This window comes from Solanum pennellii, chromosome 1, assembly GCF_001406875.1.
Source record: "Solanum pennellii chromosome 1, SPENNV200".
NCBI lineage: Eukaryota > Viridiplantae > Streptophyta > Magnoliopsida > Solanales > Solanaceae > Solanum > Solanum pennellii.
The window spans coordinates 34850340-34865017 of NC_028637.1; the positions used below are offsets into that span (position 1 = coordinate 34850340).

General features: G+C 31.5%; 1 protein-coding gene across 30 annotated transcripts in view; it reads left to right on the forward strand.

Annotated features, from left to right (window-relative positions):
- The first annotated feature begins 5107 nt into the window (after window positions 1-5107).
- LOC114076047 overlaps window positions 5108-14678 on the forward strand; it is a 25982-nt gene continuing 16411 nt past the window's right edge. For 11 of the 30 annotated variants that reach the window (XR_003576493.1, XR_003576435.1, XR_003576441.1 and 8 more), the window contains exons 1-6: window positions 5108-5236; window positions 5323-5378; window positions 8706-8803; window positions 9720-9828; window positions 12274-12385; window positions 14028-14482. The gene's annotated coding sequence lies outside the window, so the exon portion shown is untranslated. Of the gene's footprint in view, window positions 5237-5293; window positions 5379-7106; window positions 7192-8069; window positions 8192-8705; window positions 8804-9703; window positions 9829-12273; window positions 12386-14027; window positions 14483-14678 lie in introns of all 30 variants that reach the window. The other 19 variants (XR_003576484.1, XR_003576432.1, XR_003576475.1 and 16 more) reach the window with 19 other exon arrangements.

Consider the following 14678-nt stretch of genomic DNA (forward strand, 5'->3'; position numbering starts at 1 on the left):
TAGATACATCTGAGCCGTCTACTTACAAAGAAGCCATTTTAAGTTCTGATTCTGAAAAATGGTTTGCCGCTATGGGAGATGAGATGGAGTCCCTACACAAGAATCAGACATGGGATCTGGTCATACAGCCTTCGGGGAGAAAGATTATTACTTGCAAATGGGTTTTCAAGAAGAAGGAAGGGATATCACCAGCAGAAGGAGTCAAGTATAAAGCCAGGGTTGTTGCCAGAGGTTTCAACCAAAGAGAGGGAGTGGACTACAATGAGATCTTCTCACCAGTGGTCAGACATACTTCCATCCGAGTGTTACTAGCGATAGTTACACATCAGAATCTGGAGCTTGAACAACTTGATGTGAAGACAGCGTTTCTACATGGAGAGTTGGAGGAAGAGATATACATGACTCAGCCGGATGGTTTCCAAGTTCCAGGGAAGGAAAATCACGTCTGCAAGTTGAAGAAGTCCTTATATGGACTTAAGCAGTCTCCAAGGCAGTGGTACAAAAGGTTTGACAGCTATATGGTGAAGTTGGGCTATACTCGGAGCTCATATGATTGTTGTGTCTACTACAATAGGCTCAAGGATGATTCATTCATCTATCTGGTGCTTTATGTAGATGATATGCTGATAGCTGCAAAGAAGAAGTATGACATTCAGAAGCTGAAGGGTTTACTTAGTGCTGAGTTTGAGATGAAGGATCTGGGAGCCGCTCGGAAGATTCTAGGGATGGAGATCATTAGAGACAGAGAGAGAAGGAAACTTTTCTTGTCACAGAGAAGCTACATTCAGAAGGTCTTGGCGAGGTTTGGCATGTCTTCATCTAAGCCTATTGATACCCCCAGTGCTGCCAATATCCATCTCACTGCCATGTTCGCTCCACAGTCAGAAGAAGAGAAGGAGTATATGTCACGAGTCCCTTATGCCAGTGCCGTAGGAAGTTTGATGTATGCTATGGTCTGTACAAGGCCAGATTTAGCACATGCAGTCAGTGTAGTGAGCAGATTCATGGGACAACCAGGGAGAGAACATTGGCAGGCTGTGAAGAGAATTTTCCGGTACCTTAGAGGTACATCTGACGTTGGTCTCATTTATGGAGGTGATACTCAGTGCTTGGTTACTGGCTATTCTGATTCTGACTATGCTGGAGATGTTGACACAAGAAGATCGATGACTGGCTATGTGTTTACCCTTGGAGGATCTGTCGTCAGTTGGAAGGCAACTTTGCAACCTACAGTGACTTTGTCTACTACGGAAGCGGAGTACATGGCCTTGACAGAGGCTGCAAAAGAAGGGATTTGGCTGAAAGGGCTGGTTAGTGATCTTGGTCTGCATCATGATCAGGCTACGGTGTATTGTGACAGTTTGAGCGCAATTTGTCTAGCCAAGGATCAAGTCCATCATGAGAGAACCAAGCATATTGACGTAAGGTATCATTTTCTGAGAAGTGAGAAGAGAATCAAGGTGAAGAAAGTAGGAACTGCTGATAATCCTGCTGATATGTTCACAAAGCCGGTTCCACAGAGCAAGTTTCAACACTGTTTGGACTTGCTCAACATCAGAAGCTGTTAATTGCCCTGCGGGGCAACTCTGAGGAAGAGGGGGAGGCCTGGCACTATCATAGTGCGTCTGAAGAATCTGTTCGGAGAATTCAAGTCAAGGTGGAGATTTGTTGAATGCCTTGAATCGGACCCGTTACAAACAGAAAGGACGGGGGTCTCGCTATTCTGTAATTCTGTTCTTGCCTCTCCATAATAAAACTGCTCTCCCTCTTCCCCGTGGACGTAGCCAATTTTTGGTGAACCACGTAAATCTGTTGTCTTGTTTTTCGCGTTTATATTTTCTCGTATTATCTCAAATTCCGCATAACAGAAACATTGATCATAAGTAAGTTTTTATTTAAAAAAGAAAAACTTGCTAGTATATTATTGATCGCTAAACTTTTCTACCAGTGATGTCTATAACATAATTTATTTTTGAAACTATGACTAATTAGTGATTCTTAGTAAATAAAGGTAGATGTATTAATTTTTTAATATAAAAAAGAGAATTGTCATATCTCAATTCAAATTTGACTAATCATTTCATTGTATAGTAAAACCTCTATAACTTAATGTAGGTTAGACCATGAAATCTTATTATTTTATAAAGATATTATTCAATTGATAAATTAATATTTATTAATTTAAAGAATGGTGTGAAATTTAATGAAGGTAATGTGATTATATCAAAATCATTGTATATTTCTAATTTATGTATTATATTTATTGATTTCAAATAAAAAAATATTTTGCATAATGTACAACGAATACATCAGAATCATTTTATCTTACCAACTAGGTAAATTGCCGCGCTTCTCGCGGTGGTGAATTTTATCACTAATCTACTTCTTAACATATGATAATACATGTGTTTTTGAGAAGGTACAACCTTACAATAAGTTGTCAAGAATATTTTATACAAAGATGAAAATGTTTTTTTAAACTTAAAACGAAATTGAGTTGATTCTAAGTGTTTAAAAATATTGTTATTAGTTCTTCACTTTACTGTAGTTGTTATCACCAAAGTCTTTACAAAAGATATATAACTATTTTACTGTCTATATTTGTATTTTGAAAAAGGTGTAAAAAGATTATATTCATCAATTGCGAGTGTTTTTCTCCTACTCAAGGCCGCTACATACAAAATCTAAATATTATACATCTTATATAATTGGTTGTGTACTTGATAAGTTAATTAAAATATAAAAGCACATCTCTTATATGTTGCTCAAATAATTTAGATTAAATGATGTCTTGGCAGGTCCCTTATTCAAAATCATACAGAATCGATGACACTACTTTGAGAGCCAACATACATATTTTATTATTTATGTTTTGATCAATATGGTTAAAACTTTATTGTTTTTGGGACTTTTAATCTAATGTTTGTAAGGAGGTAATTATTTCTTTAATATTTCATTAACGTAGATTCATCCTACATTAAGGGGTCATTCATTGACTCCAACCTAACATTTGAACCCCAAACATTTGATTAAGGTTGAGTACATACTTACTATCCCACTACATTCCATTATTTTTTGAATGTACTAATTGATTCAATATCTCGATAAAATAGAAAGTTGAATAAATAAAATTCCAAGGTAGTGTTGAACCACCCTAACTTTTAAAAACTTAAAGTCCTTTGTTGCACATCTCATGGATCTTTTAGCCACTGAAAACTCTAGAAAGATTAAAGTCATTTGTTTTACAAGTTTAAGAATTCTAATCTACATGACACCAGTAGTCTAATGATTACATCAAAATCTTTATTAACATATATTTAATTCAACATAATGATCAAAAGCATAAACATAAACAACAAAGTTTAAACCATGTATACAAAAGTTAAAAAAAAATAATAAAATAAGCATAAATTAGTGACTGTAAAAAAAATATCAGAATCTGTAATATTAAAATGAAACATAAAGGAAAAATCGAGTCCACTGAATACACATTGTTCCCTTAAGGAAATTAGTCCATTCTACTACCCGAGATTTAAAGGAATAGATCCACTCATGATAGAGTGATTCTATTCACAAGTGTGTTGATACAAAAAGCTAAGTACACGAATCTATAATTATGCAGAAGATGAAGAAGTTCATATTTTTATTATTTTAAAATTAGAGAAAATCCCTCTATTTATAAACAACAATGTCACAATTTTTCATAAATATCATATTTTTTCATGAAAGTTGCAACTCTTCATAAAAATCGCAACACTTCATTAAAGTTGCAAATCTTCATAAAAGTCGCATCTTCGTAAATGTTGCAACTTTTCATAAAAAGCCACAACTTGTTTGTAAAAGTTGAACTTTTCACAAATAGTCACAACTTTTTTGTAAAAGTTGAACTTTTTACAAAAAGTCACAACTTTTTGTAAAAGTCGCATATTTTAAAATTTACAACTTTTCATGAAAGGAAAGGATAATTTTGGAAATAAATAAGTTAAAAGAGAATCCTGGTTTGTGGTTGCGCCAGATAGGCGGGCCTAAGGTTCACTTTTCTATAAATGTATGATTTCAACCTTGTGATGTTGGATAATAACAGCTCTAAAGATGTATTATTATAATAAATTTTATCATAGAATATTAGAAGGCTATGAAGTGGGACAAATTGATCCAACAAAGATTAATTTTTTGGATGCTATCAATTTTCCAATTGTTGCTTGGACAACAAATGTTCAACAATAGATAACTGCAAATTATTTTCGACAATGTAAAATTCATTTGGGGATGCAATGTGATTTAATTTGAATGAACCCAATTGTGAAAACGTCATTCATGAACTTAAGGTCATGATTAAAGATCTAGGTTACCACAATAAAATGAATGTCAATAACCTATTGGGTTATACGGGTGAAAGTGATACATATTCAGAGGTCCAGAATTTAGAAGAAATTGTAGATATCATCGAAAAAAACAATGTTGATGATGAAGTTGAATATGATACTATATCTTTGGAACCAATTACGCATAAGCAAGAACTTATCACATCTAGATATCTTTACAATTTTATGGTGCACTTCAAAAAGACAAAACTGGAGCTCTTTGGTGCAATAAGAAAAGTTAGAAATGAACTTCAACAACATTAAAAAAATTTTTAATAAAAAACAGAACGCAATAAAATAATAATACACTAAATTTTCTTAGATATGTTTGATCTTTTAAAGAATTATTAATTTATGATATTAATGAGACCATATATTTATATAGGGATCTTCTGAAAATATATTAACTTATCTAAATCGATGATATTTTTAATTGGCTCAAGTCAGAACCGGAGAAAAATATTATTTGATAAACATTATTAATTTACCAAGTATTAATTTATAGAGATTTTACTGTAGATAGTACTTTTTTGGTAAAATTTTCAGACTTTTGTTGATAAAATTAAAAGAAATATATATATACTCATTTGGGCCTAACACCTAAATAACACCTAAATCCATTCAGACATAACAAAACAATCTAACATACACAGCCCAGTACACAGCCCACTTTAGATCCAACCCTAAAACTAATCCCTTTAAATACTTATTTAAGTCTAGGGTTTTCAAATCAACCTGTTTCCTTCAGCGCCTCCATCCTTAACCACTTCAAAGATCGATGTTTTCTCTTCGGTATAAAAAGAAGTTCCGCCTCCTTATCATATGGATCAATCTTGATTCTCCTCACTTCATTGTTTATCCTCTAAATAAGAGTAAGTTGTTTAATTTCCTTACTTCCTTGCTCATACGCCTATTTCAACTAATCATAGTGTCTTTGTAATTGTGTTCTCTAATTTAGTAGAATGTGCTCATTGCTTATCGATCTTGTATCAAGGAACGAAGCTTAAATATTAGGTCGGTGATTTCTACTTCTCTTTTTCCATTCTCTCTCTCATGTTTGAGTTCTACTGTTTATGCTACCTTATAGGTGGTGCTTGAATGGAGGGAATGAGTAGCTCCTTTCCGCCTCCTCATACTAGTAGTAAAAACTTATTCTAGTTTAAAGTGTCTCCTTCTGGCCCAAATCCTGCTATTTATCCAAGTCTTTTTTATAGCGAATATAGCCTAGGCTAGATAACATTTCACATTTCTTATTTGTCATGTGTGTTTTGTAAATGATTTATATGTTAAAAAATCTATTTTGTGGCTTCTCCTTCCCAATATCTCCTTATCGATGATACTTTTAGAAATGGACTTTTAAATTTTCATTGATAATAATCTGTGGCAGAGCCAAATGTTTTACCAAGGGTGTTCATACTTTTATGACTGGGGTGGCTTAAAACTTTTTAACCAGGATTTTTTAAAATAATAATGATTTTTAATTTTAAAAGAAAAAAGTCAAACACTAAATGATTTCCTTGGCTTGTTTTGATTAATAAAAAGAGAAATTTTAGTTTTTTATTTTAACAATAAAAGAGAGTTTTCTTTTTTTCTTCAACAACAAAAGAGGACCTTTTTTAAAGTGAAAACAACTAACTGGAGTTGTAGGAGCCTAGGGTCATACCAAAGCCCTTGAAGAAAATTTGCATTGGTTTAACCACTGAGCTATATTTCTCTTATGTATTAAGGGTATTCAATAATTAGTATATACTCTACAATATCTATATTTAACTTTTATATTCATAAATAAATTCGTCAAAGGGTGTCAATCTGGAAATCCTTGAATGTGTGTAGCTCTACTCATGTTTATAATTCTTCTTCATTTCGCATCCATGCTTTGAAAAATCCGTGAATATGCAATTTCCTTTCTCTATAGTCATGTTTCCCAAGTAGTATGTAACCATATTCTCTTCCTCATTATGTGTTGTTTACCTTGTAAGCAATCCCTAATTTCTTCAATTGTTTCATTTATTATCCATTAACTTACTAAATAGTACTCATATTATTGAAATGAAAAAAGGTAGAAATTGTATATGAAAAATGATTGATACATGTAACTTCCATACCAACAATAAATTTGCATCTGATGTAATTTTTTTCTATTTTTGACGTCCTCATTGTTTATTTTAATGATGCTACTCTTCAACAGAACTTAAAAGCAAATTTAAATTCTTTAATATTTTTAATTTCATGGTGACTAGAAGCTACGTAGGTGAGACTTTGGGTGGAGAGCTCCTTGAACCTCTTTAATAAATTAAATTTCAGTCATATTTTTGGCTAACAAATTATATAATTTATTTCTAAAAAAAGGCTAAGGAATATTATTATTTTATTCTCTTTGAATCATTATAAACAAAACAAGTGAGTTATTTCTCAATAATTTTTGTATAGTGGTGTTTTAAGGAAAATTTCTCATTACTTTCTTTATTGATGTACTTTAATTTAAATTCTAAGGACCTAGAAGTAATAATACATGTTAGAGTATGACTGAAGTACCCACCACTTTACAATAGTCTCAGCATAATGAAAACAGAAATGGCTAGAGATCAAGGTGCCTCTTAACATATATTTTTTCATCATAGATTTATTTTCGTAAGAAAGTATGAAGATGCAATCTATTAAAAACTTAAATATACATAGAAGTGTAATAAAAAGCATATTTTTTCACTAACAATAATCTTTCTTTTTATACTTATCATAAAGAATTGAGATGGAGGAGGCATGATTGGAGCGACTTTTAAGTTTTGTACCACTTCAAAATACAAATAGATATATTGGCTAAAAAATAGTAAGAATGATTTTCTGCTACTTCAACTTTTCTGCAATAGATTACAAGTGTTTCCAATAATATTATTTTCATGCTTTAAGCATGCAAATCTTACGTGTCCCTATGATTTAGAGAACATAATAGTCCTTATCCATTATTATAACATGAATTATAAGGAGAACATAATAGTCCTTATCCATTATTATAACATGAATGATCTTATAATTAATTGGTTCAAGTGTTAGCAAACGAAGATTAAGTAATATTGAATTATGACTTCTAACAATTTTAATTTTCTTTATTATTTAAATAAGAGGCAATATTAACTCTCTCTAATTTCAGCTTCACAAAGTTATGTTGCTTCCTATTTAAAAGTGAAGATCAGAATCTTTGGGATCCTATAATTCAGTAGAACTCGATATTCTCTTTAATGCTTAGTTCATCCATGTTGTAACAGAAAAGAACAATTTTGTTCCCTAGCTCTAAAGTGCACATTAGGTTGGCATGTTTAAGACATGAATATTTTTGTTATTGGAAACACTAGCAGTTAACTACATATAAGTGCAATTCATAGTAGCACAAGAAATCATTTCGCTAATTCCAAGCCAAAATATCTAATATTCTGAAGTAGTATAGAAGATAAAAATCACTTTAATTGTGCTTGTTCCATCCCAATCCTTCTCCACAAGTAGGAAAAAAATATATTATTGTTACAGCCAAAAGATGGAAAGGTTTTACACTTCTATGAATATGAATCTTTGTAATTGTGTATCCCCATATAGAATAAAAACATAAATATCTTTCGCTATTTTGTTTTTTTAATATGTTATATATGTATCTTTGTTTGAACATGTGATATTGATATTAGTGATAAAGTATTTTTTTTCAAATCTTCATAGTTCATGCAACAAATTCATTAAGGGTCTGGGTGGAACGAAAAAAGTCGAAAAGTTGATGTTGAAGATTATATCTAAGAGCAATTTCTTTGCAGTGAGTTTTATATATATATATATATATATAGGTATGACTTTTCACAAATTTCATGACATTCATTCTAATTTTTCTACAATAGAATTTAATGGTGCCCAATGGATGTTATTGCTATAAGATTTTTTGTTCCTACAAATTTTCATGTCCCAAACAATTAATATCTACAATAAATGAAATTCTGATTGATTATATTCCTACACAATTCAAATGTAAGTAGAAGTGAAAGAGGGTAAGTACATTCTACATGAGGAACCCATAAAAATCTTGGCAATTTCATACTTTAACTGTTTTGAAAAATATTACCTTATTGACATTTATTTACAAAATTTCGGTAATTCCTATATTACCCCCAAAAAACTTTTTTGGTAGTATGCGCCATTTTATTAATTAACCAAAAATGAAAATAAAGTTCTGGCCCAAACCCAAAATAATATAATCAACACAACTTATTTCTAATTTTATTAGGGCAAAGCCCATTTTCATTAAACCTATCTATAAATATTTACATCTTTCTTCTCACAATGTTGCCTCCTTACTCTCGACAGGATGTTACTCTTAACTCCTTCTCTTGTGGGTTGTACCAGCTCCCGATCTCAACAGTCCCTCTCCCTTCTTCTCACGCAAGATGTGTCACACAACCAAGGTAATGTAATTCAGATCTACTTCCTTCTTTTTCTTCATCGCTGTTCTAATTAACTCTATTGTTTCTCCAAGTGAAAAAGTTTTTTATTGGAAAAATTTATTCTATAATTTTGAATTTTCTTTTGAGTTTAAAAATGGGATAAAAAGAAAAGTCCTTTATGAGAGAATCAAAGGAAACTCTTCAATTTCTTACCTAAAAGATGTTTATTACTCTATTCCAAAACGTAGAGGTAGTCATCACTTATTAATAGATCTCTAATATATATGTTTAGTGATTCAAGATTAGATTATATTTATGTAGTGGTACCCATAAATCTCAAATGGGATATGAATTAATAATCATGGATATGAAGATCACCAAATAGATTTAGAGTATTTTGATTACCTTAGAAGACTAATGAATGAAGCGTGAAGGGTTTATAATAGGCTAAAATGGAAATGTAAGTAAGAGTATTATTGTAACTAGTTTGGGTTAGTTTATCTATTATTATAAATAGTAGTACTAGGATATATTTTAGGGGTTAGTTTTGGAATGAACATTTGAAGTTTAGGCTGCTTTGTGAGTTCGGGAAAACCCTCAAACTTGTTCAATTGAATCTTTTTAATTTCTTTGGTAAATCTTCCCTTGTATAAGTTCGATTATTGTTCACCCTTAGAATCTGTTCTAATAAATATTGAATATCTTTTATTTGCTAGATCATTCATTTTTTCTTCTAAATCCTCCATCTTTCTTTTTATTTTTTAGTCATATATCTCGCTTGCTTGATCGTAGTTCACTTTATTGTTCTTGCATCTAGAATCGCATTAATTAGTATCTCGCAGTTTTTCTTTATATTTCTACATCATATATCTTTTTTCTTGATTGTGGTTTACTTTATCATTCTTACATCGAAAATCACAGCATTTCACCAACACAGGTACTAGGTAGCACTATCCTTCAAGGAATAAACAAGAGAAATCATCTAGGTCTATGCCAGAAATTGTATTTGCTACTTCTTGGTTCTCAACTCATTTATTAATGACCAGGTAACAATTTCTGCTTTATGCTAAAAAAAACCTTATATTTTTTATGCAAAAGGAACCTCGCTTTAGTGAACACAATATTTGAATTGTCTTTTCATTATGTTCCATGAAAAATATTATTCTTGGTAGGTATTAAGTGAATTTAGGTGACCTCCAATCTCAGAATTTCTTTATATCTTTCAAATCAATTATTAGGTTAAGATAGTGGTGAAAAATTGGAAGTATATATACATATTACCTACACATTCATTCTTCCTCACCCTGATCCAAAATACAAAGAGAATTGACCCTAACTAGCTTGAAATTGACATGTAATTATTGTTTATATGAATATTTTTTGACATATTCTTTTATCATAACTTTCACATAATGCCTAATAATGTTAAATTTTATACTAGTATGATCAATATATTGCTTGCTTCGACATTTCACTTAATCTTTGCTTAGTTTGATATTGGATTACTTAGTGTTGTGTGTTGCAATATGATTTGGAGTGTGAAGGAGTTATTATTGTTCACATACCTAATGTAAAGTGTCACTTTGCTTGCACCATAATGATCCGTCGCTTATATAAAAATACAGGACATAATTTTTATTATCTTCAATAATCTTTTTTTTCATATTAAAGTATTTATGCGACCTATTAAATGTTGAGACATCAAATACTAAAATTTCTTGATCTTAAAGGAGTATGATTTGCGTGCATTGACAGTAACGATATAATTAATATACATTTTTATTATATATTTACACAAATTTATAGGGAGGTGATGTAGAGTCACCCATGTCTAAAAAAATGAAAATTTTAAAAGTGGTCTTAGAGCAAAAAATATTATCATTGCCTTAATTAACATCCTCTTTAGATGTTGAAGTGGATTTGATTGTTCAAATGAGATAGAAGAGAAAATTGATTAAATTTATAAAAAGATTAGGTCAAAGTCTTCAAATGGTCAATATTTATTAAATTGATGGTGAATCTGATGGTTCAAAAGGAAATTTCATTAACTCTTTTGAAACTATTTGAATTCATTTTGACATAGTCTAGATGTTATAGACAACTGTGAATCAAAAATTATATAGACATTTGTGAATTTATCATTCATAGCAGAGAAATAAATTTATTTTCCTATTATAATTTATCTAATGAAATAGATTGAAGTATTTTCTTTTTTCTTTTCTAGCATTGGTCAATCATGTTTTCGTAATTTTTCAACTTCAAATTCATTGATCTTGAGGAAAAGCCTTACTTTGTATGATCATGAATTATTATTTTAAATAATTCATTGATAGGTCTTGCTTTTAGCTTTTCACTGTATATGTTCTGTATAATTGAAGTATAAAAGTTGAAACAGAAAGAGAATTTCAATAACAACAAGAAATCTGAAAAACATGCAAATCTAGAAAGGAACAATAGAGTTATCAACTTAACAAACAAAGAGCAACAAACTATTCATGTTGTATAATTAATAAATTCTAAATTTTAAAATAATTTATTGAGTGTCTCCCTTAAATACAAACTATTCATGTTGTATAATTAATAAATTTGTTGAGTTGGGTTTAGTGTGTGTGTGTATAGATATATGTATATAAGGGAGACACTCAATAAAATTTAGAATTAGTTGATTTTCAGTAAAATTATTTTAAAATCAACTAATTCTAAATTTTGTATTTAAGGGAGACACTCAATAAATTATTCGCTTGTATTATCTGGTGTATTTAATATTCAGATTAGAGTCCAACTAATTTATATTTTTCTACAAATCAACACATTCGAGGGAAGCACTCTATGAAGTACATTGATTGTTTGTCTGATTTGTTAGAGTTCAATTGATTTAGATTTTGCTACCGAGCTTCACAATCCAAGGAAACACTCTATGAACCCAACTCAATATTCATAGCCCTTTTATCTTCTGGATTTGCAATGTCTGCAGGAGCGGCTCAAGCGTATTAGTGGCCTAAAGCAAAAATTAAACGGGGCCTTAAATTTAATTCTTAATATCTTTTATACAAAAAAATTTCTTATAGTTTTCGTAATGTGATATAACTATTCTTATTTAAAATTATTTTTCATTAGATATAGTACTCCAAATATGTCAAAATTCTTCTAATAATTCCTTCATTTTTCATGAAATCTTTACTTTTTCTACAAATAGTATTCAATATTTGTTAAAAAATAATAACTTATAACCTATTATTATAAAAAATAAGGTCTCTCAAATTCGGGGCCCTAAGGCACATGTCTTCTTTTAACACTGTCGAGCCACCCCTGAATGTCCGAAAGAGCAGCTCTATTGTTGTTGTTGCTGTTGAGCCAATAAAAGTGTTAAAGAATCGATCTTATAATGCTTCAGATAGAAAGTTAAAATTTTGATGATAAAGTTTCAATTTTTATGGGTTTTAGTTGAGCTTTATGTTGTAAATTGGGGTGGTGATTTTTCATTGAAATAGGTGATGGGGATGCACCAAAATGGAAGAAATTGAGTTCAGAAGAACTTGGAATAAGTACATCAATGATTGTGAAACCTTCAAGATTTGGTTTTGAATGGGTTAAAGAAAAAAGGTATGTGTTCAAGATGATTATTTGATTGTTTACGTGTTTTCTTTTGGGTTTTTATTGTGTTGGTTGTTGATGTATAAAGTTATTCATTCTTACAAGGTAGAAAAAATGAGATTTTCTTTTTGAAGTTTTACTTTTTATGAATGTGAAATGAACCACCAATTCAGAAATTAGCGTAGATATGTAGGAATTTATTGTAAATTCCACTTTAGGTGTGTTTGGTATGAAGGAAAATGTGAATGATTTTTTGGAAAATCTTTCTTGGTATATAAGTTAGATTCTCTCTCTCTTTTTTTTTCTTTTTTTATGTTTGGTGAGTAAGTAGAAAATATTGTCCCAAAAGCATTTGTATATAACTTATTCTAAGTTTCAAACACTATGGGGATGGGAGTGGAGCTGGGGGGAAATGTCACTTGTTTTCCGTATTTTCATCAAGGGAATTATTTTTCTCATTTTTAAGGAACTTGATTACCTGGAGAATAACTAAGTCTGAATTCATAGGTCATCCCGAATAAAAGAAGTTTCAAGTATCTTAGAAGAAGTTTCAAGTATCTTGGATCTATAATCCAATGAAATGGGGAAATTGATGATGATGTCACACATCATTTTTGTGCGGGATGGATGAAATGCAGGATTGTATACGAAGTCTTGTGTGAATAATAAATTAAAAAGGTGCCACTAAAGCTTGAACGTAAGTTCTACGGAATGATTATTAGACCAGTTGTGTTGTAAGGGGCAGACTGTTGACCAGTTAAGAATTTTCATGTTCAGAAGATGAAGGTTGTGGAAATGAGGATGCTGAGATGGATGCCTGGGCCTAGCAAGAAAGATATGATTAGGAATAAATATATCAGTGGGAGTGACTCCCATGATGGACAACATGAGGAAGGTAAGACTGAGATAGTTCAGAAAAGTGATGGGAAGACTTACAAATGACTTAGTGAGCAGGTGTGAGACATTGGCAATGGTGGGTTGAAGGAGAGGTAGAGGTAGACTGAAGAAGTATTGAAGAGGAGTAATTAGACAGGACAATGGCGCATCTTCAGCTTGCTGAGCAGATGACATTAGATAGGGGAATTTGGAGGTCACGAATTAGGGTAGAGGTCTAGTGGGTAGTTGCACAGTATCGTCTCACTTTCCAGTGGCATAGGCTGGTTGGTAGTTTGGAGCACCATATTTCCTTTCTCTTTCATACCAATAGTATTAACATTATTCTCATAGTTCTTGTTCTTCAATTTTTTTACTATTTGTTGTTCGTAGTACTTCGGTTGCCGAACCATTTAGTTGTAGTTACTGTTACTTTACTTCTGAATGTTATGTAATGCCTCCCATACTATCTTCCATGGCTTCCTCACTTCCATATTTTCTTTTTCCCTTACTGCTTTGAATTATTATTCTTGAGAAGGTTAATTAGAAACAATCTCTCTACCTTCACTAGGTAGAGCTAACTTTTTTGTACAATCTATCCTCTCCATACTCCACTCGTGGAACCACATTGGGTTTATTGTTATTGTTGTTGTTTACCTAATGAAAATGTTTTCCTCTATACTAAACACACCCTTGGTCTTGCTATTTGAAACATGATGATTCCTATTTTTCCTCCTTATGGCCTCACCTTTCCTTTTTTTTGTTTTGTTTTTGGCAGGGTTCGAGGTCTACCTTGTCGGGGGTTGTGTTAGAGATCTTATACTGGAAAGAACTCCAAAAGATCCTAAAGACGTTATCTGCACTGCACTTTTTTATTGTTAAATGTAAGTTATGATAACTAGCAACAACAAAGTGCTGCGAGTCGCACTGTATTTTTTTTGGTCTTCTGAAGATTGTTTTAACTTTTATAGATAGGACAGGAATTTGAAGGGCAAAAAGTAGTCAATTTGGTCTTCTCAAGCAACATCTTTTCCAGTAATCAAGTAAACCTTATTAAGAGTGGTAAAAGTTTCTGAGATATCTTTTTGAGTATTTACCTCTTTCAATCCTTTGTCCAAAGCAGGTTTCGAGCTTTACCCGACTGGGAGGAAGTTTAAGCGGAATGGCTATAATGTTGTTCGAAGACCTCCTGCATGCAGTGAAGCCGATTTAATTCGCTGGAAAAATTGCTTGGTAATTACCTATATCATCAACAAAGAGTAGTTTTGTTTTTCTTTCTTTTGGAACAATATTTTAATTTCATCAACATTAAAATATTTTTAATATGTTGTTACCCCAAGCTGATAGCTTAATAACCAGATTTTATTACTTACCTAAAAGGCTAAAACATAAGGGTGTGGAGTCAAACCTCCCCTCCCCCCCCCCCCCC